This window comes from Gekko japonicus, unplaced genomic scaffold (genome assembly GCF_001447785.1).
Source record: "Gekko japonicus isolate JY-2015 unplaced genomic scaffold, Gekko_japonicus_V1.1 scaffold119, whole genome shotgun sequence".
Lineage (NCBI taxonomy): Eukaryota > Metazoa > Chordata > Lepidosauria > Squamata > Gekkonidae > Gekko > Gekko japonicus.
Window position 1 is genome coordinate 1,629,162 of NW_015163606.1, and position 25,418 is coordinate 1,654,579.

General features: G+C 44.1%; 1 long non-coding RNA gene across 1 annotated transcript; it reads right to left on the bottom strand.

Moving 5' to 3' along the window:
* Positions 1-2,115: 2,115 nt before the first annotated feature.
* On the bottom strand, positions 2,116-22,862 carry LOC107107069. The gene is made up of 3 exons (XR_001482385.1): positions 22,805-22,862; positions 14,616-14,700; positions 2,116-2,293 (listed from the first exon to the last, which is right to left on the bottom strand). It is a non-coding gene; the product is annotated as an uncharacterized LOC107107069 (long non-coding RNA).
* Positions 22,863-25,418: the final 2,556 nt, after the last annotated feature.

Here is a 25,418-nt window from a genome sequence, read left to right on the forward strand (position 1 = left end):
TGGGGAAATACAGATGCTTATAAGCGATTGCTAGATGTGTCCGAGGTAAAATGGGACAGCTGAAATGCTTAGTGTACAAGGAGAACATAGACACTGTGGGCATTTCAGAAACCTGGTGGGATGAGGATAATCAGTGGGATACCGTGATTCCTGGATATAAAGTATATCAGAAGAACAGAGAGGGAAGGGTTAGAGGTGGAGTGGCTTTGTATGTCAGAGAGGGTATACAAACTGAGAATCTAAAAGAAATAGATTCACTTACAGAAATGTTACGGGTGGAAATAGTGGGGTCAAAACAAAGCTTAACTTTGGAAGTTTGTTATTGCCCACCAGATCAAAGGTTCAAGAATGATAAGAAGAAGAAGAGGAGGAGGAGGAGGAGATGGGATTTATACCCTGCCCTTCTCTTGGAGTCTCAGAGCGGTTTACAATCTCCTTCCATTCCCCTCCCCACAACAGACACCCTGTGAGGTAGGTGGAGCTGAGAGAGCTCTGAGAGAACTGCTCTTTCAAGGACAGCTCTGACAGAACTATGGCTTGCCCAAGGTCATCCAGCAGCTGCAAGTGGAGGAGTGTAGACTCAAACCTGGCTCTCCCAGATTAGAGTCTGTGCACTTAACCATTGCACCAAACTGGCTCTTTTAAGCCTGAAACTTAAAAACATAAAAAGCCTGAAACTTAAAAACAGCAAAAGAATTAAGGAAAGCAGTTAGATGAAATAACTGTGTCGTAATAGATGATTTTAACTACTCACACATTGATTGGGTCAATACTCTCAATGACTGTGCCATGGAGCAGATGGTCAGAGTGGAAGGGAACAGAAGTGCCAGTGAAGAAGGGTGGCTACATCTCCTAAGGCTCCTCCTGGCAAACCAGTGATAGTACTTGGACTTGCCAAATACCGGCTGATAGCCTGCCATCCCTGATGGAGACCATATCAGGCTGGGCATTGGAACACCCTAGACTGATAGTCTTGGGTGATTTCAATGTCCATGCTGATGATGCAGCCTCTACTCGGGCAACGGACCTGGTGTCGTCCATGGCAGCGCTGGGACTCTCCCAATATGTAACACCCCACTCACCAAGCTGGGCACACGCTCAATTTGATCTTTGTGGGGGGGAGTAACAGTGGACTGGGTTACTGCTTTGGCAGTCCCATGATCGGACCCCCATGCCCATGAGGGCCCGTTTGAATGTTCAGCCCCAACCCTGTTTCGGCGGCGAGCGTATTTTAGCTCACCTGCAAAACCAGATGGACCCAGTGCGGCTCCAGATGGCTCTGTGGGATCCAATGCCCCCCGGTAGCTTTTTGGATGAGCTTGTGGAGGACTGGCAGAGTCGGCTCTCCGCAGCCATCAATGAGATATCTCCCCGGTGCCCTCTGTGCTCCCGCACTAGGCTTGCTCCCTGGTTTACCCAGGAGTTGCAGCTTATGAAGCGGGAGCTGAGATGGCTAGAGAGATGGTGGTTCCATGCTTGAGTCAAAGTGACAAGAAAATCTTATAGGACGTTTATGAGATCCTATGAGATGGCTGTCAAAGCCACAAAGAGGGAGTTCTATGCGGCTATGATTGCGTCCGTGAGCTCACGCCCAGCCCAATTGTTTAGAACTTCCTTCTCCTCACACTTCACAGTAAATCACGGGCTGAACAACCTTACCAGGAATACCTTCCTATGTGTTCTTAAACCATCCTCTTAAAGGTCTAAACTTCCATAAATTTTTGTCACCATTTCAATCAATATAATCACCAAAGAAAACTTACTATTAAGGTACTACAATGCATTTAATTACATATCTTCATCATACCGTTTCATACAATTAAATAATTAAAGATCAAAGAATTGCCTGGATACTCTTACAATCTATTAGAACACGAGACTCACCCGATGTTATCTAAGTACTTACAAGAAGCATGCCAAATCTAATGCAGTATTCAAGCCAGGTTTCCCTTCTGTGGTAAGACCTAAATATGTTGTAATAAATATTATTCATTTGTACATCGGCAAAATAAGACACAAATATGGTTATTATAGTAAATAATTTATTGGTAAACATGTATTAATAGATTTGTAAAAATTTATTGTAGAAAATCTTTGAATCCTTATGGAGTGTCTATGACTTGATGAAGACAACTTATCGTATGTATGAAATGGTGGTAGCATTTTGTAATTAGAGGCTTGGTTTATTCCTTGATATAATAATGGCTGTAAAATGTAATTGATAGGTTGATTGATGTAAGAAGAAGTCTTGCGAAACGGAAGATATTCCGGAGAGTTTCGTCCATCACATCATCTGTAAAGACATGGATTAATTGTTATACTTGATTAAGAATGTATTTTTATATCTTATAGAATATTTATGAATATATGTATGCACAATGCAGTATTGTTGTCATCATTAGTCCTTGATACTGCAACCCCTATAAAACCCCAGGCCCTAAGCACGCCAGGCTTGCTGCCACCAGGGCCAAGGCCTTTTCAGTGGCGGCTCCATACTGGTGGAATGAGCTCCCAGAAGAGATCAGGGCCCTGCAGGATCTTTTACAGTTCCACAGGGCCTGCAAGATGGAGCTCTTCCAGCAGGCTTTCAATTAGGAGCCGCCACACCACTACCACCAACATCTGTGGTTATGGGTTGGCCCCAGCCTGGAGATTGAGCCATACCATTGCGCAATGCCAAAAGATCACTGCCTCGGAAACAATTGTTCATATACTATATAGTTGTGGCACCCTAGCCCGCTTCGGTGGGGAGTCCCTACCCCCAGTCACCGTCCCGCACTAATGTTACCCCTTTAAAGGGGAACGGGAGACCTCAGAATGGGCCGGCTACCCGGTTACTTCACCAAAGGCAAACCTGCGCCCACAAGAGCCAGTGGAGACGCCTGTCCTGTCGTGTCTCTCTTCGACCGGAGGTCAGCCCATCTCCGTCCCCTGCTCCGCCCTTATTCCTCCCCGGTCTCCCTCTCTGTTCCCCTTTTTATCTTCCCCTCCACTCTGTCTCCCGCTCTCACAGGATGCCGGGCTGTCTCTCACAAGTAGCCCTGCCTCTCTATAAGAGCTCCGACGTTCTGCCAGGTGCGGGGGCATTCCGACCCTGCCCGAGGCAGTGAGCATGGAGGCCATCGCCTATCGACACGTACACAGGGACGCACTCTATGAGGTAGCAGCCGGGTTTCCTTCGTGCTGGGGCATTCGCTGCTGCCCCTGACTCCCTCCACATGGTCGTAGGGGTCTTCACTTGCTTCGGGACTGAGGGGCTTCCCTCCGATGCTGCTGGCGGCTGTGGTGAGTGGGGGACCTTCTGGGTGGGGGTTGAACGGGGGCTCGTGGGGGAGGCCCGCCCCATCGGAGCCGGGACAATAGTATGCCATCTTAATTACTGAAAAACGTTTACTATCACTAGTACTTTGATTATCTGATTGTTCTAAATGTTTAAAATGTTTTAACTTTTGTATATGGTTTTATGGTACTGGGTACCGACTAAAGTAAGCCGCCCTGAGCCTGTTCGCGGGGAGGGCGGGGTATAAATGGAGTAAATAAATTAAATAAATAAATAAATTTTGACTGCCAATTGCCTTTTAAATTCTCTGTCTGTCTTGCCTTCAGTCTGTCCCTTTGTAGTTAATTCAGCTTTTTAAAACAACGGTCTCATTATTTTATGGGAAAATGCTGCACCAGCCTTCAACCCATGTATACAAACAGGTCCTAATAGGAGCAGAGTTGGGGTGCATGTGTGAATGGTCGCCTGTATCTGCTTCCCTTGATTCTCAGGGTAACATCACCAAGCCCTGAAGTGACCCATTATTGTCAACACGCAATTTCCATAGTGTGAGTAAGGTTAATATCTGTGTAAACCTGAGAGCAATCAGGACTTGCTTTAATTGTTTTCAACGCCTCCAAACACCACTGAAATAATAGCAGTACACATTTCTCTCTCTGTTCCATCAAAACACAGTCCTCCCTCCCCCTCGCTTTTTCTCTTTTCATTTTGCACTGCTCTAGCAAGCCGCATCAGCTGAAAAATCAGTTATTTATTAGTAATTTAGGCTATGATAGCCATGAGAAATGAAAATAACTCTCCTAAGCAAGCACTGTTAAAGTCGAGTCCTTTTTCAAATGGCTGGAAAGCCTGTTTTGTTTGCCAGTAACCAATGGGAGACACTTGCAGGTCCTTTGCTTTTTTAGTTCTGCTTCGCCCTGTAAGGTTACAATTTTTTTTAAAAAAAATGAAATGTGGTGTTACTTTGTCCTGTAGTATTCGCTAGTTATTCTCACATTACCCTCATAAAGACAGACTTCGGGCTTCAAAAGCTGATATGGAAAAGGCAGAGTTCAAGCACATTCTATAGGCATTTGGAACAATCAGCAGCAGTTGAATGAGAGATGTGATCCAGTCCCCGATAACACCCAAATGATTTGTTTCATTACAGCAAAACAGTTTGATGCAAATTGCTAGCATTTTGAAAGCGTGAACAACAGGGCTATCTGAAGCTGGAGTAGTTAATACCGCAGTGTGTACCAAGCCCCATCCTTACTGCTTTCTTTCAGAGAATTGCCTACTTCATCTTACAATTTCCACATAAAAATTCAGGTCAAGCCTCGAGAACCTTGGCTAATACCAACACACCTCCCATTGAAATGAATCATGGAATCGCTCGTTTCAACGGCAACTTTTAAAAGAACGCCAAAAGAGTTGTCTTGACCTTTGGAAGGGTTCTATTACATTTATATGCTCAGCAAACCCCTTTCTTTCTTTCTGTGGCATTGCTTTTAGCTTTGTAACTGTTGTCTCTTTGTGTAAATCAATTAGAAACAAGAAGAAGTAGGTTGGCATCCCCTGTATGCTTTAATTCACTGCCTAATTCACACAGGCTGGTGTTAATAGTGCTGTCCCAACAGGCCACAGTCTGTAACTAACACTGTGCCCGTATGTCAGATGCAGGAATTTCCCCTTTTCTGCTTGATGTTCTCGGTTTAGGAGAAGCTCCTTGCATGAAAACATGCTCTGGTCTATGAAATCCTTTATGCTGTATTAGGTTTGTTGATAGTTTCCTGGGACAGTCTCTGGTGGTGGTCGTGGTGGTGGAAAGTGCCATCACACCACAGCTGACTTATGGCAACCCTGTGGGGTTTTCAAGGTAAGAGACATTCAGAGGTGGTTTGCAATGGCCTGCCTCCACGTGATGTCCCTGGTATTCCTTGGCGGTCTCCCATCCAAATACAAGCCAGGGCCGACACTGCTCAGCTTCCAAGATCTGATGAGACTGCGCTAGCCTGAGCTATCCAGGTCAGAGCTGGACAGCCTGTGGAAGGAAATCTATCCCCATGTTATTGGTACAAAAGCTTAAGATGAAGAAAAAATGGGCTGCGCCCAGCAATGTGCCAACATAACAAAAAGGGGGGGGGAGGCAGGTGATAGATGATTGATTTTTTTATTGTACAAAGTCCCTACGCATTTCACCATGCAGGCTTCATCAGGGGGACTCAGAGCATTCATCTAGTGCTGGAACTGTCCACAGACATCAAGTCCTTTTACTAGAGGCAAAACTGTAGAGTTTTCAAGGTAAGAGACAAACAGATTGTTCACCATTGCCTACCTCTTAGCAGCAACCTTAGACTTCCTTGGGAGTCTCCCATCCAAATACTGACCAGGACTGACCCTGCTTAGCTTCTGAGATCCGGGTAGTCTGGGCCATAAAGGTCAGGAATGCAATACTGTCTCAGACTAGCATAAAGGTAGCTTCATAGTACAAATAAGTAGGGTAGAAGCCAATGAGTTAAAAATCCTAAGCCGATTTCTCTCTGATCTTACCACATTACTTCTCCTGGAAAAGAAGGCTAGCAACTTTTTTCATAAGCTTATTAAACCAATATATGCCCCCAGAGTAACTGGCTGGCCAATGTGAGAGACAGGATACTGCACTAAGTAGACCAAGTCTCTGATCCGGCAGGGGCTCTTCTTATGTTCTTAATATTAAAAATTATTGTGTGAGAAAGAGAAAACAGAGCACAACCCCAGAATCCCATAAAAGGGCTTAAAGTATCAATGGCAAAGGAAAGGAAGGCACAGCGAGCTTCAAAGAAGAATCCCAGAACAGGGAAAGCTTTGCGCAGCCAGCCAAGAAAGAATACGGTACAGTCACAGAGGAAGTTACAAAACCACAAGTTTCTGATGGAACTTACCAATGGTGAGCTAGTGTGGGGGGTAATAAGGTGCATAACACACCATCAGGTGCCCTCTACAGACGACAGAGCAATTTGCTGGACTACAGTCTCTGAGAATGAACTTTGTTCTTCTTCTGAAGCCCAAATATAGGCAGTGGAATTTTAAGCCATTAAACACTCTGATATTCCATACAGAGTTCTGTTAGACTTTAATCCAGGTTGAATCCAGCAGCAATTTATTTTAATGGAAAGGATCTCTATTAGGGAAATGGGAATTTGTCACCTCCCCAAATGCTCCCCCAAATGCCCCTCATGGATGTCAAGGGACCTTAAGGAACAGCAAAAGGGGCGAACAGAATTTACTGCTAGCTGTAATCCATAACAGTACTCTTGTCAATGAGTGAAAGAATCCCATGAACACAGTCGATTTTTATTTTTTTTATCCACGTTACAGAAATATGGAATGTGTTATGCTTATTTTTAGTGCGATGCTATTTGTGTTTGGATGTGGCTGGGGAGGGGAGAAATCTACTCTTGTCAAGAAGAATTCTTCATCTGATTACTGATTGGCTTCTGGCTGCAGCAGTCATAATGTAACTGGAAAGTCCAAATCACTGACTGGCCAGTGATTGTAATAGTTGGAGGTGATGTTATGAGGGGCTCTTGATTTATGGAAGGATGTTCCTGTCCATGGTTTGTTTTCAAACCAAATGACAAAGGGATTTGATCACACCGCCTATCAATCAAGCCATTCAAAAGACAGACTTAGATTGTTAAATTTGCATCACATCCCCCATTTTCAGTCTGACTTATCTCTTGTGAATGGCATTAGACGTATATAGTTATCCCGGAATGAATATTTTGTTTATGTATATGGAGACTGCAGATTGCCCACATTAACGACTCTTAACCTTTAGACTGATCTATAAAGACGTAAGAATAAAATGTCAGCATTCATTTGTCATTTTGCAGTAAACTGTCAGTACTTGTTTCTCAACAAAAATAGAATATCTGTGTAAGGATTTACATTGGGTATTACAATAAAATCAGATAAGCACCAAGGCATCTCATCATGAAAACCCAATACCAACTATATATACCATTAACACCTTAATGTGAATTCCTGGTTGCAATTCATAGCAATCAAATGGATTTAGTAGAATTTGTTGCTGAAAAATATGTACTTGACTTACTCAGTTTTAACTTAGTAATGTGCATTATATGAAGCCTGTACAAGGGAAGAAGGACATGGGGGATTCCAAACAAAATGCGCTACTGGTACGGTCCGTTCCATAGGCATGTAGTAGACTTTTCACTGGAAAAATAAAGATTGTATTTAATACTGGAAGAATCACCTAGTTGCTACAGTCTGCTGAAGGATTTTATGTACCGTGGTTGCATGAAATTACATACTGCTGCTGGTCGCGTGTATTCATATTGCTCTTGCTAGGAACTATACACACCTATGTCAACCTGGATGTACAACCACATGTGTAGACAGAACTTGTGCATACAGTTGCTCTCCAGAAAAGATTTTTTAAAGGAATACTTTCTGTCCCTGGAGGACCTACATACATTAATTAATGTAATTAAAAATATGGCTAGTTTTCTATACGTGGAAACAAAAACTTCTAATAGTGTGAATGAAGGATACTCTAGTCTACACCAGAGATGGGCAGAAGCAAAGAAGCTCTCTGGCATTCCTCCAGTGCTGCTGTAGCCACTTTCTTACCCTTTAATGTCACTGAAGTGATCCATCTGGATGGGGAAATGACAGCACCAGCACCCTTTCTTATCTGCCTTTCCTCTTCCTCCAGGGCCAACATCAACAGGGCCAACATATCCTGCGGTGGGGCAGGTGCTGGGGCCCAGGGCTTCTGGTGGGCTCACTGCCATGGATGCCCACACACCTCCTGATACCCACATACATACCCTTCTTCTGCCTGCTTGTGAGTGCTTTGCTACCCACGATCCCAGATACCTAGCACTGCTGGAGAAGAGCATGTGAGTGGTACTTCTCTTGGCAATGGCGGTAGCATGCCCAGCTATACCCACTGCCCAGCACCATCAGGGAAGGGGCATGTAGGTGTTATAGACAGCTGTGAGCACAGGCAGTCGGAGAGCATATGAGTGGATGGGGGAAGGACTGACAGGCACGTGGAGGCACACGTGTCACTAAGCAAGAAAGGGGACTGGTTTTAGTAAAGGGCATGGGGCCCCCCTCCTCAGTCTCTGCCCAGGGCACTCCAAAGAGTACAGTCCTGTCTTCCTCCTTCACTTGTGCACACATGCACCTTTACTGTGGATGGGAAAGGAGCATGTTGTTAACTCTTTCCTCCTTCCTCAAAGTTCCTATTAGCCTCTGCCAGAAAAAACACAGAGGTAACTGTGTATTTTTCCTTTGCAGGGCAAGTTACAATTTGGAGTAGTGGGTGGTTTCCTTTAGGAAAGCAGCAGAAGGAAGTTGTCCCTATCTACAGCAGACCCATTCTGAAGCACTGAAATTTTTGTATAAGCCACCATTTTGTCACTGGCTCCACCTGCCAAGCCACCATTTTATGACTGGTGGCTCCCAAGGCTCTTTAAAAAATAGCTATAACAAACCTAAATCCCACCCCCTCCCCTGCTCTACATGTATGTTTATTTTATCTTTTGGGATTTGTATGGAATGCTCTGGCTGCACCAGAACATGAGGAATTTCAGACAGGTGATATGTTCCGGTTCAGGAACAGTTTCTAAACGGTTTCTGGTCTGACATTTCAGACAGAACCGTTTTAGAGCCGGTTCCCTACCGGAATATATTTGTACTTTCACACACAAACGCTTCTGTCCCATTCAGGAAATGGGGCTGAACCGTTTTACCTGTAAACCACTTCCAAGTAGTCTTCAGTTTCTTCTCCCGAATCCGAAATGCTTTTTCCCCGCCGTTTTTTGCCCGCACGGGCAATCTCCGGCTTTTTTTTTTTAACGTTTGCTTTAGAGAGCTATAACGCAACAGCAAAACAGGATTATAGCAACCCCATTGGAATGCCTGGAGTGTTGTGTTATAGTACTATAGCGCCCTAAAGCAAACATTTTTTAAAAAGCCAGAGATCGCCCGCGCAGGCGAAAAACGGCAGGAAAAAGTGGGAAAAAGCAGTGCAGTCTGAAATGTCAAACCCCTTCAGATCCAGCTGTTTACCGGTAGGGGAAAGCCTTGTGTGAAATGGCAGCCCCATACCGGTTTATTCTACGACGGAAAAAAACGGCTTCAAACCGGCTTTAAAAGGGTAATGTGAAATTCCTCTATATCTACTCACTAACTACAATATTTTAACTAGAAGAAAGTTTATTATGTATCCTGACCATTCATGGAGGAGGACTCAGTTTCCATGGCAAAATGCATCCCTAGTTATTGGAATAGAGACTGAAGTAGCCCAGAGACTGTATAAATTATCCAACTTGGATTTTAAAATGTTATTGCTGTTCGTAGCTTTAAAACAGCTAGATACAAGACAACACCTCAGACACCGGGTTGCCAGGTCTTACCTGGCTGCCGATGGGGGTACTCCTGCCTGATCCCAGGTTCTTCTGGCATGTGTGCTTCGTGCTGGAAGTGATGTCATCGTGCTGGGCACCATAGAGTTTTAACCCAAATGCTAGAGCATCCAATGTGTGATGGGGCTCTTTGGGGGCAGGGCTCCCCCACCAAACAGCTGGCGGTCAGCAGATTGGGCCCCCTGAAATTGGGGGGAACCCCACCCCCATCGGGGGGATGGCAATCCTACTCAGACACCAACAAGTTTTTCAAGTATATGTTTTCCATAGTCAAAGCCCCTTTTGTCAAATACAGCAAGAAACTCCATGAATTTGCTGAGCGGTCGGGTTCGAACGGATAAAAGGAAGTACTTCTTCACCCAAAGAGTGATTAACACATGGAATTCACTGCCACAGGAAGTGGTGGCGGCTACAAGCATGGACGGCTTCAAAAGGGAATTAGATAAGCATATGGAGCAGAGGTCCATCAGTGGCTATTAGCCACAAGGTATAGATAGGGACTCTGGGGCAAGTGATGCTCTGTCATCTTGGTGCTTGGGGGGGGGGTCAACAGTGGGAGGGCTTCTAATGTCCTGGCCCCACTGGTGGACCTCCTGATGGCACTGGTATTTCTGGCCACTGTGTGATACAGAGTGTTGGACTGGATGGGCCTTTGGCCTGATCCAACATTGGCATCTCTTATGTTCTTATGTTCTTAACTATATCCTACTGTATCTGATGAAGGCAGCTTTGACTCTTGAAAGCTTATACTATGAAACCTTTCTTGGTCTCTAAGGTGATAGTGGACTTGAACCTTGCCCTTCTACTGCAGACCTACTTGGTAGGGTTGCCAGGTCCCTCCTGGCCACCCACAGGGGATGGGGGGGGTAGGGTTGCCAGATCCATGTTGGGAAACTCCTGGAGATATGGGGATGGAGCCTGTGGAGGACCTCAATGGAGTACAATGTCCCCTCCAAAGCATCCATTTCCTCCAGAAGAACTGATCTCTGTAGTCTGTAGATGAGCTGTAATTCCAGGGGATCTTCAGGTCCCACCTGGAGGCTGGCATCCCTACAACTTGACTACCTTCTGAAATGTAGTTTTGAAGAATAACATGAGAAAAGGGAGGGGGATCCCTGCCCACAGGAGATTGCAATCCAAGATTTAACAGAGGGAGACACAGGAAAGAGAAAGGAGAGCCATTAGCCACTAGAAGGAATGGAAAATTCTTTTGGGGGGGAGGGTCAGCCCTTAGCACATTTAAGATAACTCACATAGTGGGACAACAGACAGTCTTCTAGTACACAGTTACAGAGGACAACACTCAAGTCACCAGTTCTATGAATAACACAAACAGAAGGATTTTTTTACAATTAACTGACTACCCTAGATCTTAATGTGGCACTCATGGTCTTGGGCAGATTAGTGTGAAATTTAATTTCTGCTAATCTGTCCAAGACCAGGGAAGCACAAAATATACTCCATGCAGTGTTTACCCACTTTTCCGAATATAGATATATGCATGAGCGACAAATCAGGCAGCTTCAGGTTTACTAGAGTGAATATATATAGTCACATTAAGCATGGATTGAATTGCTTCATTTGGGGAGGGGGGAAATGGTAACAAGACTTTGACCGTTAGCAAAAGCATATATATTTTGATTTATTTTTTTTTGAAAAGTTAAGAGAAAATACTTCTTTCCCTCATGCCCTCCACGTAAGACCTTAATTTTAACAGGAACTCTTCTGGGCATTAGACATGTTCATGAAAGGTAGATCGACCAATGCCAATGGGTAAGCCAAATCCCCTTGGTCAGAGGCCAGAGTAGCCATGACTTACCCCCTCAGCCTCAGACGAAATGAAACCTGAATATATGTAGCTGCCTCACTCTTTCGTCCCTTCCTGTCACTTGTAGAATTGTAAGCTCTTCAAGGCAAGACCATATCTGTTTTTTTATTATACTCTGCGAAGCACCATGTACAGTGACAGCCCTACATAAATAATGAACATAATGCTTGGGGGAAACATCAGGGACTTCGCTGCCACAGTCATGCATTCCTTCTGAGCTTCCCAAAAGGACCAGCTAGGCAGCTATTAGAAACAGAATATTGGACTGGCTGCCTTGTATCTGCTAATGAAGGCAATTGTTGCGGTCTTAGCTAGACTGCAGTTTGCATGGCCTTCAAAAGTGCTGCAGACACATACAGTTGTGGGCAGAAAGCAGCACATGCATTGTTTTGGGTTTTGGATGGTTAACTGTATCACCCATTTTACAAAGGTGGTAAGTTTCTAGCCACTAAATAACAGCAGTTTTCAAGGCTATGTGATAGTGAACATCCAGAACCTGAAGATACAAAATTCTAAGAAATCTGTCTGATTTTGCTTAACACTTTCTGCAGAAGGGGAAAGAAACATGAGCAGATTGCCTTCATTGCCACTACTTCGATCTCTTGTGAGAACTGGGGAGTTTTGCATCTCTCAACAAGGCACACGCAGATGCAAATACGGGAGTGGAAGCGGAGCTCACTCACAGCTGTATCTTTAGTGGAATGTCCAAAATGGCACAGTTATCAGGTCAACAATCCACCTAGTTCATTTATTGTGTGGGAAAGGAACTCTCCTGTTGGGACCAGAGTCCCAACTAATACCCGACAATGAACCACATGGAAGATGATCTGTGTCTTGAGGGTGACATGCAGCCCATGACACCAAAAAACCACAGTAAAAGAATAGGTACATTGTCAAATAGCTACAAATGGGTGGGGGTGTTTTGTTTTAAAGCAATCTCTTTAAAATCAAGTCTCTCTGTGTATGCTCGCCTCTGTCAATCAGACTGTTAATTTCCAGTTGGCATGGTGAAATGGGTGGATCATGGATAACAGCTATATACTGTGTGTGGAATAGCAACATTCATGCAATTCTACTGGTCCCTAGGGACATCCTGTTGGAATGAGTGTTCATCCAGTACTACGGCTTGGTAGATGTATGCCTGGACCATCCGGATCCAAAGCCAAGCCCTCAAGATACAATGAATAACCATGTTTGCTGTATAATTTACTAATATAATCTCTGTAGGAACTTCTCCCTTCATATGAATTGTGAAGTGTGCATTACTAAGGCCAGATGCCGCTGCTGTTTCTTCTGCAATGAGCACAGTGTTTCATCTGCATAATGACAATGTTGTTTTAAACACGTTCACATATGCAGGCAGGGAGTGAATGTACCAATGCATCAATAACTGCTGGCTATAGAGTTGCCTCTGTTAAAACAATTATTTAGTTGTAGAAGCCGTTTCAGTGTTGTATTGGGCTACACCTACTTTGTTCACCAATAATAATTTTAAAAAAAAACTGAACAGCCAATGGCTCGGCTGATAACGATAAAACGCCTGGACCCAGAAATGACCAACAATATATTTGGCAATCTTGTTTCATGTAGAAACCACTTTCCAGAGGTACTTGTATCTTATGGGCTGCAGTCAAAAGTGGATTTGAGTGCCTTTTCATTAAGGGTCTAGTTTGATTTTTTGCTTTGCAAGGGCAATTTGCTCTCTAATATAGTAAAGCAATATAAAGTGTTGTGAGATCTTTGTGAACAGCAGCAGTAGTGTTCTTTATGGGTAAGCCAGGTGTTACCTGATTCTCAAACCATTTGGACATTTTCAATAAAGCTTGATCCAAATCCGGCAACTAAAACACGGTGGGAATTTATCATTGCACGGCTCCCAAACCAATATGGTATGCAGTTTTGCTTTGTCTAAAGGATTGGATTGGAAACAAGGTCTTGCTTTATGCAGGACCTGACAGACAGGAAACAGCAGCTTTCATTCTTAGGTAATCCAAAGAGCTGAGCTGAAGGGGACAAATCATATCCATGGGATAATGACATAGTTTGCATTCAGTCTGTAACAAATGCAGATTTTAGTTCTCCCTTGTATAGCAACAGTTGCTCCCTTTTACAGTCTCCAGCACCCACATTTTTTCTTCTGCTAATCATACATAGGCAGGTGACAGGACCTCATTCCTTTTCAAAATCACGTCTTTTCTGTAATGCACTTGCTTAAAGTAGGATAGCGGTAGGGCCAAGAGCATAAAGTTATCCATTTTTTCAGATATGTAGCTAGCCCCGTCCTGAAGTCTCAGGCCTAGTTCACATGGGCAAGACAATGAAGTGACAGTCAGAGGGCAGAATGGATTGCAGCACTTTAGACTGTTGATGGGAGATTCCACCTTTGAGCATGCTTTCATATAAAACAAAGTTCTAGGCAAACATACCTGGCTCTAGGCAAAGCATACACAGTCTCTTTGCTTGCTGTGCTGGTTTTCTATTTGAAAGGAGTTTTTAGGAAACATTTGAGAATGTGATCCTCTGTGATCCTCTACATGTGGTCTTTACGTGCAGTGGTGTGGTTCAGTCTTGCCATCTTGCATCTGCCACCTCATTGCCACCTCATTCCATTGCATGTGTGAACCAGGCCTTAAGGCCAAACTACATGTTATGCTGGGAGATACATAAGTGATCTGGAAATACTGTACAACCCACCCAATGGCTTTCCAGAGTTTGGCTCTCCAGAGTTTGCAGTGATCTCATTGTGCTGAGGTCAAGGTGATAAATTATGATTTAAGAGCACAGAAGAGTCCTGCTGGATCAGACCAGCAATCCATCTAGTCCAGCATCCGTAGTCACACAGAGGCCAACCAGTTCCTCTGGAAGTCCAACAACAGGGCATAGAGGCTGAGGCCTTCCCTAGTGTTGCCTCATGGGATTCAGAGGTTTATATTGCCTCTGAACGTGGAGGTTCCCTTTAGTCACCATGACTTGCAATCACTGATAGACCTATCATTCATGAAACTCTCTAATCCCCTTTTAAAGCCTGTGGCCATCACTACATCCTCTGGAAGCAAATTCCACATTCCACATTTTAATCGCTCACTGTGTAAAGAAGTACTTCCTTTTGTCCGTCCTGAATCTTCTTCTGAATCTTCTGCCCATTTAGCTTCATTGGATGCCTTTGAGTTCTTTGGGGAAAAGGAAGAAAAGTTCTCTTTGTCAACTCTCTCCACCTGTGCATAATTTAATAAACCTCTATCATGTCCCCTCTTAGTTGTTTCTTTTCTAAACTGGAAAGTCCCAGACTCTTCAGCCGTTCCTCATAGGGATGGTACCCCAACCCATTTGTGCATGCTTTCTGTTCGTATCCACAAAAGGGTAAAGATAAGAGTCCAGCAATTTATGAGGTTACGTCAGTGTCTCACAAGGGGAGTCCTACATGGGCAAGGGAGGGGGAGGAAGCTTCATATCTACAGTGAAAGCAAACTAAAAGGTAAATTCAAAAATCTGGCCATCTACTATCCTAAGGATGCAAGGATTCTAGATGCTGGTATAATGCCACAACCCATTATGACATATTGGGGCTGGGCGATCTTCCGGCCTCGTGTGACTAATCTAAGGACTGGATATAATTTATTGTCAGGAAAAAAGCTACGGTCAATTTCCTTCTCCCACCACACTTCTCCCCCTCCCTCTGAGCTTTTACTTAAAGAAAATCCAGTTACCATGAGGAGGTCACTGTATGGTATATGAATGTTTAATCCGATACGAAGAAACCAAAATGCATAAAAAGGAGATGGCCATTAATATTACACATATTAGTGAATACTTACTCTACTGATAAATTGTTCTGTCAGGGCTGACTTCTGTGCAGGACTGAAAATCCTGAAACCTAAAAGCTCAACTAAGCCTTGAAACATCACTATAGCGGAGACGAACCTGGGAGATTAAAGGTTTTCTGCAGTCTCTCCGCAGGAATTCTTCACCTGGTATTTCCTCACATGTGCCTTCCTTCTCAGTTAGGATTTCTGAGATGATCACGCGAAACAATGGTTGCTATAATCTTTTAGATGCCATCCAGTTATCTGTTATTGTGCTTGCTCAGCCCATGTCTCCCAACAATTCCTGAAAGAATCACAGAATCACAGAGTTGGAAGGGGCCATACAGGCCACCTAGTCCAACCCCCTGCTCAATGCAGGATCAGCCCTAGAGCAACCCTGACAAGTGTTTGTCCAGCCGCTGCTTAAGGTCATCTGGGTTACCTCTCTTTGCCAGCGTAAGAATCTTTTTCAGAGCATGGAGTTCACTGGACTATTTGCAAAGCAAAAAGAACAAATGCGACATAGTGATTGTCAGACTAGGTTCTGGGAGGTTCAAATCCCCACTCTGCCATGGAAGCTCACTGGGTAACCTTCGACCAGGCACTCTGCTCCCTCAGCATGGCCTGCTCTCACAGGATTGTTGCAATGAGGTTAAAACGTAGGGCAGGATGATGTTGTAAGCCACTTTGGGTCCCCAATGGTGACAAAAGCAGGATATAAGTCTCTGAATAAATAAACTTCTGGTAGGGTTGAGTTGAAAATGTGTATTTTTTACTTTGGACTTGAAATACATATTTTTACAAGCGTAAATTTATGTTATTTTTTTTAAAAAACATGTTTTTTGTTGGTATGCTTAGGAATAACGCCCTTGAATAATATTTATTTATTTATTAGATCTATATGCCACCTCTCACTACCAGGCAGTCTCAAGGCACCTAACAACAGTTAACATTAACAAATCTCAGTTTAAAAACATAATCCAAATAAAACTAGAAAGCAACCCCAACTAGCTATGGGTCTATAACCCAACGAAATATGGGTCTATAACTTCATATATCCCATTACATGCACAAAAACAGCAACATGGTGATTCCTATAGGGTAGACACACTAAGGAGCAAGTGAGCATTTCCCATGATTTTTACACTCCAGGCTACCTCCACCAGCTAATGTAAGTTGCTGTTTATAGACAGAAAAGCTGCTTAAAGTTGCACCAGCAGCTGGAGTCATTTGGGAGTAATCAAATTACTGCCTGGAGCTCCCACACTATGGCTGCAATCCTAAACACACTTAGTAGGGAGTAAGTCCCATTTGGGTCAATGAAACTTCTAAGTGAACAGGCTTAGGAGAGCATATGCTTGCCATTTTTGGCAACTCTGGGCCTACCTATCTGATTGAATATGATCAATATGGTGATATTTGTAGTATAAATTATCTAAGGAACAACACAAATCCTCCCTTGAGTGAGTGGCAGTAGATCCCTGTGGAGGGCATTTCAAAAGGTTGGGGGTGGGAATTCAATCATCACTGAAGGGTTTGGGTTTTTTTTAACTTTTTGGATTTTTCTGTAGTCCCAGGAAGGCTCCTGAGTATGTAGGAAAAGCTATTGGGGGAGAGTGAGCCCTCTGTTGGTGGAAATAAGTATCCACACAGAAACAAGAGAGTGCTTATTAGATATATAGATATTTCTATGCCACCTCTTCAGAGTCCTGCTTGAGGTGGCTAACAATTCAAAACAAGCCATTAAAAAACCCAAACTATTATTAATTGCTACCTGGCTGCTGTGGTTAAATGGCTAAGAGTAAACTATACACTGGAAAGACGGAAGTAATGCTGGTTGAGAAGGCAGAGATCTGGAAGGACATTGTGCTTCCCACTTCTGATGGAGTTCAGCTGATCCTTGCTGACTCAGTTAAGAACCTTGGGAATATACCCAACTTTATTACTGGAGAAGCAACAGAACAAAGTTTGAGTCCACTGGCACCTTTAAGACCAACAAAGTTCTATTCACAGTATAAGCTTCCATGTGCATGCACACTTCTTCAGTTAATGCAGTTGCAAAAAAAAAAGGCTTTCTTCCAACTCAGCCTAGCCTGAAAGATGGCCCCTTACCTTGATATGGCCACCTGGATCCATGCCACGGTAACGTTGAGACGACGCTACTGTAATGCACTGTACATTGGTATCCCCTCAAAATCAACTCAGAAACTCTAGTTGGTGCAGAATGCCACAGCTCAACTATTATCAGGAGTTAGATGGAGCAGACTTATTACTCCCATTCTACAGTCAATTCACTGGCTGCCCATCACTTATTGGGCTAAATTTAAAATATTGGCCTTGGACCCTCATATCTGCAGGACCGCCTCTCTCCTTATGTTCTACCAGGACAGCTTCACTCATTGGAGCAGGATCTTCTGCAGGTGCCAACCTGCAAATGGGCAAAATCAACCACTGCCCCTATGTGTGTGTTCAACCATTGTGGCCCCCACCTTGTGGAAGGGCCTGCCTGAGGTGGCCAGGAAGGCTCCCACTCTCCTGGCTTTCTGCAAACTATGCAAAACTGAGTTATTCAAGGGGGCTTTTTCCATGCACTTCATAGGGCAGCACTGTACAAAATGATTCACAAAGTTAACTTGGATAAATTATTAGGGTCTGCGGTCTTTACTACTGTGCACAGTTTGCTGTAAGTAGGATCCTACTGTGCAATTTTGCTTCATTTAATGTGTCATGTCATTTTTTACGCTTTGCTTCATTTCTGTTTTTCAAATTTCTGTTTGGTTCTATAACCTTAATCCTATTGCATTGTTTACTGAATGCCCCATCCTGCTGATTGTATTGACTCGCTCTGTGTAATCTGCCTTGAGTCCAGGTGGGAAAGGTGGACTATAAATAATATAAATAAATAAATCAAGTAAGCATGGATGGGCTGTGGCTTAGTGGTAGAGCATCTGCTTTACATACAGAAGGTCCCAGGTTCAATTGCCAGCATCTCCGGCCAAAAAGATCAGGTAGGAGGTGATGTGAAAGACTTCCACCTGAGACCTTGGAGAGCTGCTGCCAGTCAAAGTAGACAATACTGACTTTGGCCTATTATGCACTGGTGTTCTGCCTCACTGTCACTGTGCAGGTCAATTGGGTTTTGTTGTTCTGCATTCCCATCACTTTCGTTGTGCATGTGTGTCGGGGGGGAGGATTCATTCTGCATTGTTTTTCCTCCCTTCAGCACTCATTTCACTTTTCGTTCGCTGTTTGCCTGGGTTTTCTGAGAGTGGTTGTGTGCTGGTGTTTCCCCTGCCTTACTTCTAAAGCATACAGATTCCCTCAGATTCCCATCACCCTTTCCCCATCCCTCGGAGGCCGGCCCACCGCCCACATTGAGGTCCTTCCACCCATCCTGCACCTTCGGCCATCCTCCCCCTTCATTGGAGTACAAGTTCCATTTCCCCCTCGTGTGTGTGTGTGTATGTGTGTGTGTGCGCGTGTGGTTTTATACATATAACCACAGAGAATCTACTACATCTTGGCAAAAAGATAAGTGAGCTTCACAGTGGCTGTTCCTGCTCCCCACCTTACCTCCCCCATGGCGCCACAGCTGGTACCGGCAGTGCCTCCAGAGGCAGCCTCACTTATCCTGCTGCTCCTTCCCCTTGCTAAGAAATGAGATGCTCTGAGTGCCTCACATGGGAGGAAAGAGGCAAAAGCTGAGCCCCACCCCACGCTCATGGGAGCTGTCCAGGAGCTCCAGTCCCACGGCGCCTCTTTACTGCCCAATTGGAAAGCCACGGCTTCTAAGGGCTCTGCATCATGCCCATACTTTCACCCGAGGAAAGGGGCCAAGGGAAAAGGGCAATTTTCTGCTTGAGAACCTCGGTAGCTGCTCTGCCACCTGCCTGGGACCCCCGACCCTGAGCACCTTCAGTGGGCTCCCGCAGGGCCTTGCCACTCCTCCAGTCACCACCTTGCTGGGGCATGGCAACAGCTACTGTGGGCATGGAGTGGGGGTGCTAGTGCCAAAGTAGCCTCCTGAGTTGGTGGTGGGAGTTGGCGCGGGCATGGAGAAGTGAGTGGTGGAAGGGGGATCATCAGCATGGAATGGAATTGACCTTACTTGTAAAGACAGAGAGACACTTGGATGGGAAAGCTTTGTAAACCTTTTTCCATTTAATGCTTTAGTGAACAATTGGGGGGGGGAGTATTTTGGCAATCTCCGGAAGCCTAGCACTACAATGGCACCTCCTTGTTTTAATAATTTTTTTAAAAAACATTGGATGCCACCCCTCCCATGTCACAAGTGACGTTCTCACCACAATTAAGAAAAACTGAGTTTTTTGGTTGTAGGTGCAGAATAAAGGTACAGAATACAATGGAGAAAAAAGAATGGTGCGAACGGCAGGAAAACACGTCCAAAGTCAAGCTTAAAGGCTTGACTGCTCAGAATCTCCAGAGTAAGCTGTCAGTTCATAATGGGCCTTGGATGGATGAGAAGTCTGATTCGGTATAAGGCAGGTTCATGTGTTCATGTTCATAAAGACTGTCCACAAAACAATGCAGACTATTAAAAAATAAGATTTATTTTTAAAAGTAGAAGACTGGAAATAACAGAAAAAATCTGGTCCTGCTCTAGTTCTGCTAGACACTTGAATGTCCCATAAACTGATAATACCACTCCTTTTGGAAGATGTTTTCTAAGCAATTACATATAACAGGAAGAGATAAAGAGATCAGAGGTAAATTTTGTTTCCAAGTGTTTAAAAAACAGTTCACTCAAAAGGAACTCCAGTTATCCCTAGGCACCACCCTAAAAATCTGAATTTATTTCATATCATTTTAGAGGAGTTAACTCAGGCATCATTTCCATGTTACCAGAGTGGTTTCATTCGGACAAATGTAGGAACCAAGTATTAAGTTGGCTGTATAATTTTTCTCCATTAATACTTGGCAGAAAATGTGCACCTCCAAAATGTTTTATGTCTTTCTTAACCATTCTGTTGGAACACACCTGTCTGCAAATTTGGTGAAATCATTTGAGAAGAATGATCACAGAACTGATGGACCTGTAAAAGCACTAAGCCAATCCTTATTCTTTCGTTTCTGACCAAGCCATTTCCAGGACACACTGATAATTTGTTTCAGAGGAGCCTTGTGTTCACTCCCGCAACCTCTCGTCTCTTATGTACAAGTATTATGGGCTGTCAACAAGGGTTTTTTTTTAAAGACCAACTATAGTTAGATTTTTTTTCCATTTAAATTTTGGCACGGACCACACTCATTCTTCTCACTTCCAAGTACCGCTGCCATTGTATTAAAAAAGAGTAAATTTGCTGCTGAGTTAGTTACTGCCCAGAAAATGCAGCTGAAACCTGCCACTGCCAAATCAGAGGATTCAATATTGGGCCAGGGACTTTAAATAGCATTTCCTACTGAGGATTTTCTGCTCTCTAGAAAAAAAAATACCCAAAGAGGCACGATAAAGCTTCAGTTTGAAGGATTGGACATGGATTGTTAGAAACTGAAAATTGCCACTTCTGGTATGGTTACTACCTATCCAGCTTTTATGACTGGATCATCTGTTTCTGAGTCTAGATTTGGTTGCCTGGTGTCAAGGATAAATAAAACTAATTTTGATCTTTCAAGTGACACAGAAAAAGGAGACAGGCTTCTTTTTAAATATATTATGTATTTTTTTCAGCATTTCACTGTCTGGAATTGGGGACATCTGCGGTTCCTTGGATGGTACAAGCCCAACCAGCAAGTCAAGTTGGGGGCAGGGGGGGGGGAGAGTCCACAAGGAATAATCAGCCACTGATGAAAGCTGGTTGGAGATCCAGTAAGTGAAATTGATAAGACTATTAAGGTAGGGTCAGACAGTGAGCCAGAAAGGAAGAAGGGATTCTATATGGTCAGCTGGAAAGATTTACCTAAGAGAGTCTGGCTCCTGTTCAGGTGAATAAAAATTCTGAGGGAAGGGAAGGTAAAAACATAATTTTGATACTACCATAATACAACCATAATCCTTAGCAGGTTTCTGTACATCTCAGAACTGTCAAACTGATATCAGGGTTCCCCCCCCAAAAAAATTCCAAAGTGAATCCAGATGCTGTTTCTTCAGACAAAAATTCAAGGCTTGTTTTATTTACTCAGTTCTTTTATTGGTTCATTTCTATCCCACCCTTCTTCCAAAGAGCTTAATATGCACCATTCTCTCCTTCACCATTTTAGCTTCACAACAACCCTGTAGGGTTGCCAACCTCCAGGTGGGGCCTGGTGATTTCCCGGGATTACAAATGGTCTCCGGACTACAGAGATCAGGCCCCCTGGAGAAAATGGCTGCTTTGGAGGTTGGGGGCTCTATAGCATTATACTCTGCTGAGGACCCCTCTCCTCCCCTTCCCAAACGCTGCCCTCCCAGGTTCTGCCCCCAAATCTCTAGGAATTTCCCAACTCAGAGTTGGCAACCTTAGCTGACCCCCAGGAACAAAAATGTTTGGAGGGAGCAGATCAGTGGGATTTAGTGGGAGGGAGTGGTATAGGGAAGTCCTGCTTCACAAGCTCTGCCCTGTTCATGGATCAAGCCAGGATGCTACACAAAACAGCCATTGTATGCCAAGAGTCTCTCTACAAGGACTACCTGCCTGGCATAGAGAGTTTCTACCCGATCACCAGCTGCTACCACAAGCACCCATCCGTCGATGGGTGTGGACGTTCTCTATGTGAGTGCGAGAATTCTGCATAGGAAACCACTAATATGCATTAGGGCCACCAAACAGAAGTTGTTTCAGGAGCACATGGCAACTGTAGTACGTAGACCGGCATCAGTCATATTCTGTAGGTGCACAACTGAGTTTGCATACTGTATGAGAGAAAAACGGAAGAAAGGCTTTACCAGTTTCTTTTTTTTAATCTTTTTGTTGTAAAACAGTACAAAGCTTCCAAGTAGGCCCAAAGTAGCTTGTTAGGAGTAACCTTGGCTGAGATGGATGAATGGATGGGCAAAGTGCAGGTGGGCCAGAAAAAGGTGCACGATAAATGTTATTTATCACATAGCTGTGCAATCTATCATAGGGATATCTTCCAGAGACATTCTAAGAGTTGGACCCATGTCCATCTTGAATGGCTGATGAGCTAATCTGTCTGTTCCTGTCAGAAACCATTGAAGTACCACGACTGATGATAATTTTTACAAAAAGAGACACCAGGTCCATGCCAGGGAGCAATTTTTTTGTCCCTAACTGCCTGTTATTTTGTGGTGTGTGTGTGTGTGTGTGTGTGTGTTTAATTGTTTGCAGTGAAAAGTATTAATCCAGACTGAGCAAGGAGGCTATTGCAGATGGGGGGGAAGACATAAAGAAACGTTAAGAGGAATGGGCAAGATTCTGAATAAGGTTTAAAGGCTCACTTTTGCTTATCTTCAAAATTAAACTGCAAAAAAACCTTTTACGATTGCTTTTTAAAAGCATGACTAGAGACTCACCTCAGCCATTGTTTGCAGTCCAGGAGGCAGGGGAGGCTGGAAGGGGGCTTGTTTGGCCTCATGGCCCCCTCAGGCTATGCAAAAGGGCTGAGCTGGCTCTCCCCTCAGCGTGCCACGTCATGCAGCACGTCAGAGGGCGGGCACAGGCCGCAGGTGCCCAGGGGCTACTTAAGCAGGCCCACATTCCTCTGCCTCTTTTCCTGGCTTGCCGGCTTGCCCACCCTCGTATGTTGGTTGTTATGATTCATGTGTTAGTTGATGTTGTTTTTACTGTTGAAGCTTGGTGGTTTAGTGTAGTGTTTGGTGTAGTGATTAAGTGATTAAAGACTCTAATCTGGGAGAACCGGGTTTGATTCCCCACTCCTCCACTTGCAGCTGCTGGATGACCTTGGGCAAGTCATAGTTCTGACAAGAGCTGTCCTTGAAAAGGCAGTTCTCTCAGAGCTCTCTCAGCCCCACCTACCTCACAGGGTGTCTGTTGTGGGGTAGATCGTATAAACAGGGTAGCTGTTTGCACCAAAACTTCCTTCCCCATCTTTGCAGGTAGGTTATTTCCTGGACCTTCATCCATCCTTGCTGAACTCCCCTCCTTCTGTTCCTGGATTTTTATGCTTTGTCTGGATCCCCAACATCATAGTTGGTTCAGGACTTTTCTTCTGCCATGGGAACTTCCATTTTGGGCCAGCTTTTCTTTCTCCGTCTCCTGCCCCAGACTTCCACATATCAGACTCCCTCTCTGGGACAGGCAATGTGTGACCATCCTTTCTCCCTTTATTTCCCCTTAGACTTCCCATTTGCACCTCGATTAGACAACAACCAAGGGCAGCATTGCTAGGACTTTTTTTTTTTTACTGTATTGCAATGTTGTTTTGTGCTTTTACTTTCCTTTGCACTTCATCTTTGTAGCTTTGTACCTTTTTAAAGGGAGTAAAGATTTTCTTATTTGAGATTCTCCTCTCTCATCTCTCTAAGGGGCATTGTGCTAGAAAGGGATGCTGTTGTACAACGGACTGCAATGGCAGCAAATAATTGCCCTGGAACACACATATAGTTCTACACACATAGAGGTCTGGCATGGGAGCCAGTTTGGGCAACAAAATGCATTCTCTTGCTTCAGTTCCTTCCCATTTCCCAGTCCTCGGCCAGGAAGAATCAAGGTCTGAAACAAACGACTGCAGAAGAAAGGCAAGGCAGACAGTGATTGCTGGGAGTAAATAAGCTAAGGTAGTGGTTTAACATTCTAGCTTTTCAAACCAGTGTGGACAGAGTGACACTTGTAACAGTTTCCACGGTGATTCCCAGGGAAATTGACATAGAGAGTCAGGTGGTCAATGAGCGGCAATGGATACATCACCCATTGTCTGAGAAGACAAGTTCCCCACTGAAACAAGAAATTTCTTTTGGATGTAGTGCAAAATCACCACGAAAGACAGCAGTTTCCATTAAAGGGCTATGCAGAGTTTGTCGGGTCCAACTGGATGGCCTGGGGTAGCCCGATCTCGTCAGATCTCAGAAGCTAAGCAGGGTTGGCCCTGGGTAGTCCTGGGATGGGAAATGGGTCCTTCCCACAGCCCATCACATAAGCACCACCCTGAAGCTTTGAAATGCCAAGTCTGTCGATGCCTCTTTCTCCTCTGCCAGCATTTCTCCCCTTCCTGCAGGCTTAACTGCAGTGAACAGGGGGTCCCTTTGCTATGGCAAGGCAGGCAGCCACAGTTACTGATCTACCAATAAAGTATACAGTCACTGGGGAAAGTGAGATTATTTGGTTTTTCAGAGTTGTGTATGTGAGATACCTTGGTGCAGACTTTTGAAAATGGTTTTGCTAATACTGTGCAATACTCAGCAAATAGGGAAAGAATAAGAATGCTCCTTGGTGTATCACTTTATGCACCTGTATCTTCAAGCTGAGCAATGCGAAATTCACCCTCACGTAATAAACTTTCTGCCACAAGAGGGCATCCGTTCAACATACTCCACTATACAGAAATGTAAACTTTATTGAATGATATAACAAGCAAGTTAGGGGTGAGTCGGCCTTCTCTAAGGGGACAGGCGTTTGTTCGCTATATGACCAACAGATCAGCTATGCAGATACTTTTGAGTTATTGGTAAAGGATTGCTAAAAGATGTTCTGTCCACATTGTGGGCTGATTCAGTGATGCAAACTATCTCTTTCGCAGAAAACTGAAATGAGATCTTAATATAGGATAGGATATATATAAATAAAATGGATGGCCAAATATGAAACCGCTAGCATTTTCAATGTATAATCTGTTTGTAATATTGCTTACAAAAATATTAGCACCATATTTGTCATTCTTCAGATGGAGCTATCCAAAGCAGGTCTACTTGGAAGTAGTTTTCATTTTAATCCAGATTATATATATTAAGAGGCTTCCAGGAAAGTTTTTTTAGGACTGCAGCCCTATCCACTAACAAATCTGATTGCTATTTGCACAAAGACTAGCTTGAAACATAACAACAAAAAACCATGTGTTTTATGTATGTCTCTACCTGTACTCAAGTGGTTAAGATGCTGAACTGCAGACCGGAAGGTTGGTAGTTCAGCAGTTCGAGACCCGAGTGCCACATGTTGGAGAGAGCTCCCGTC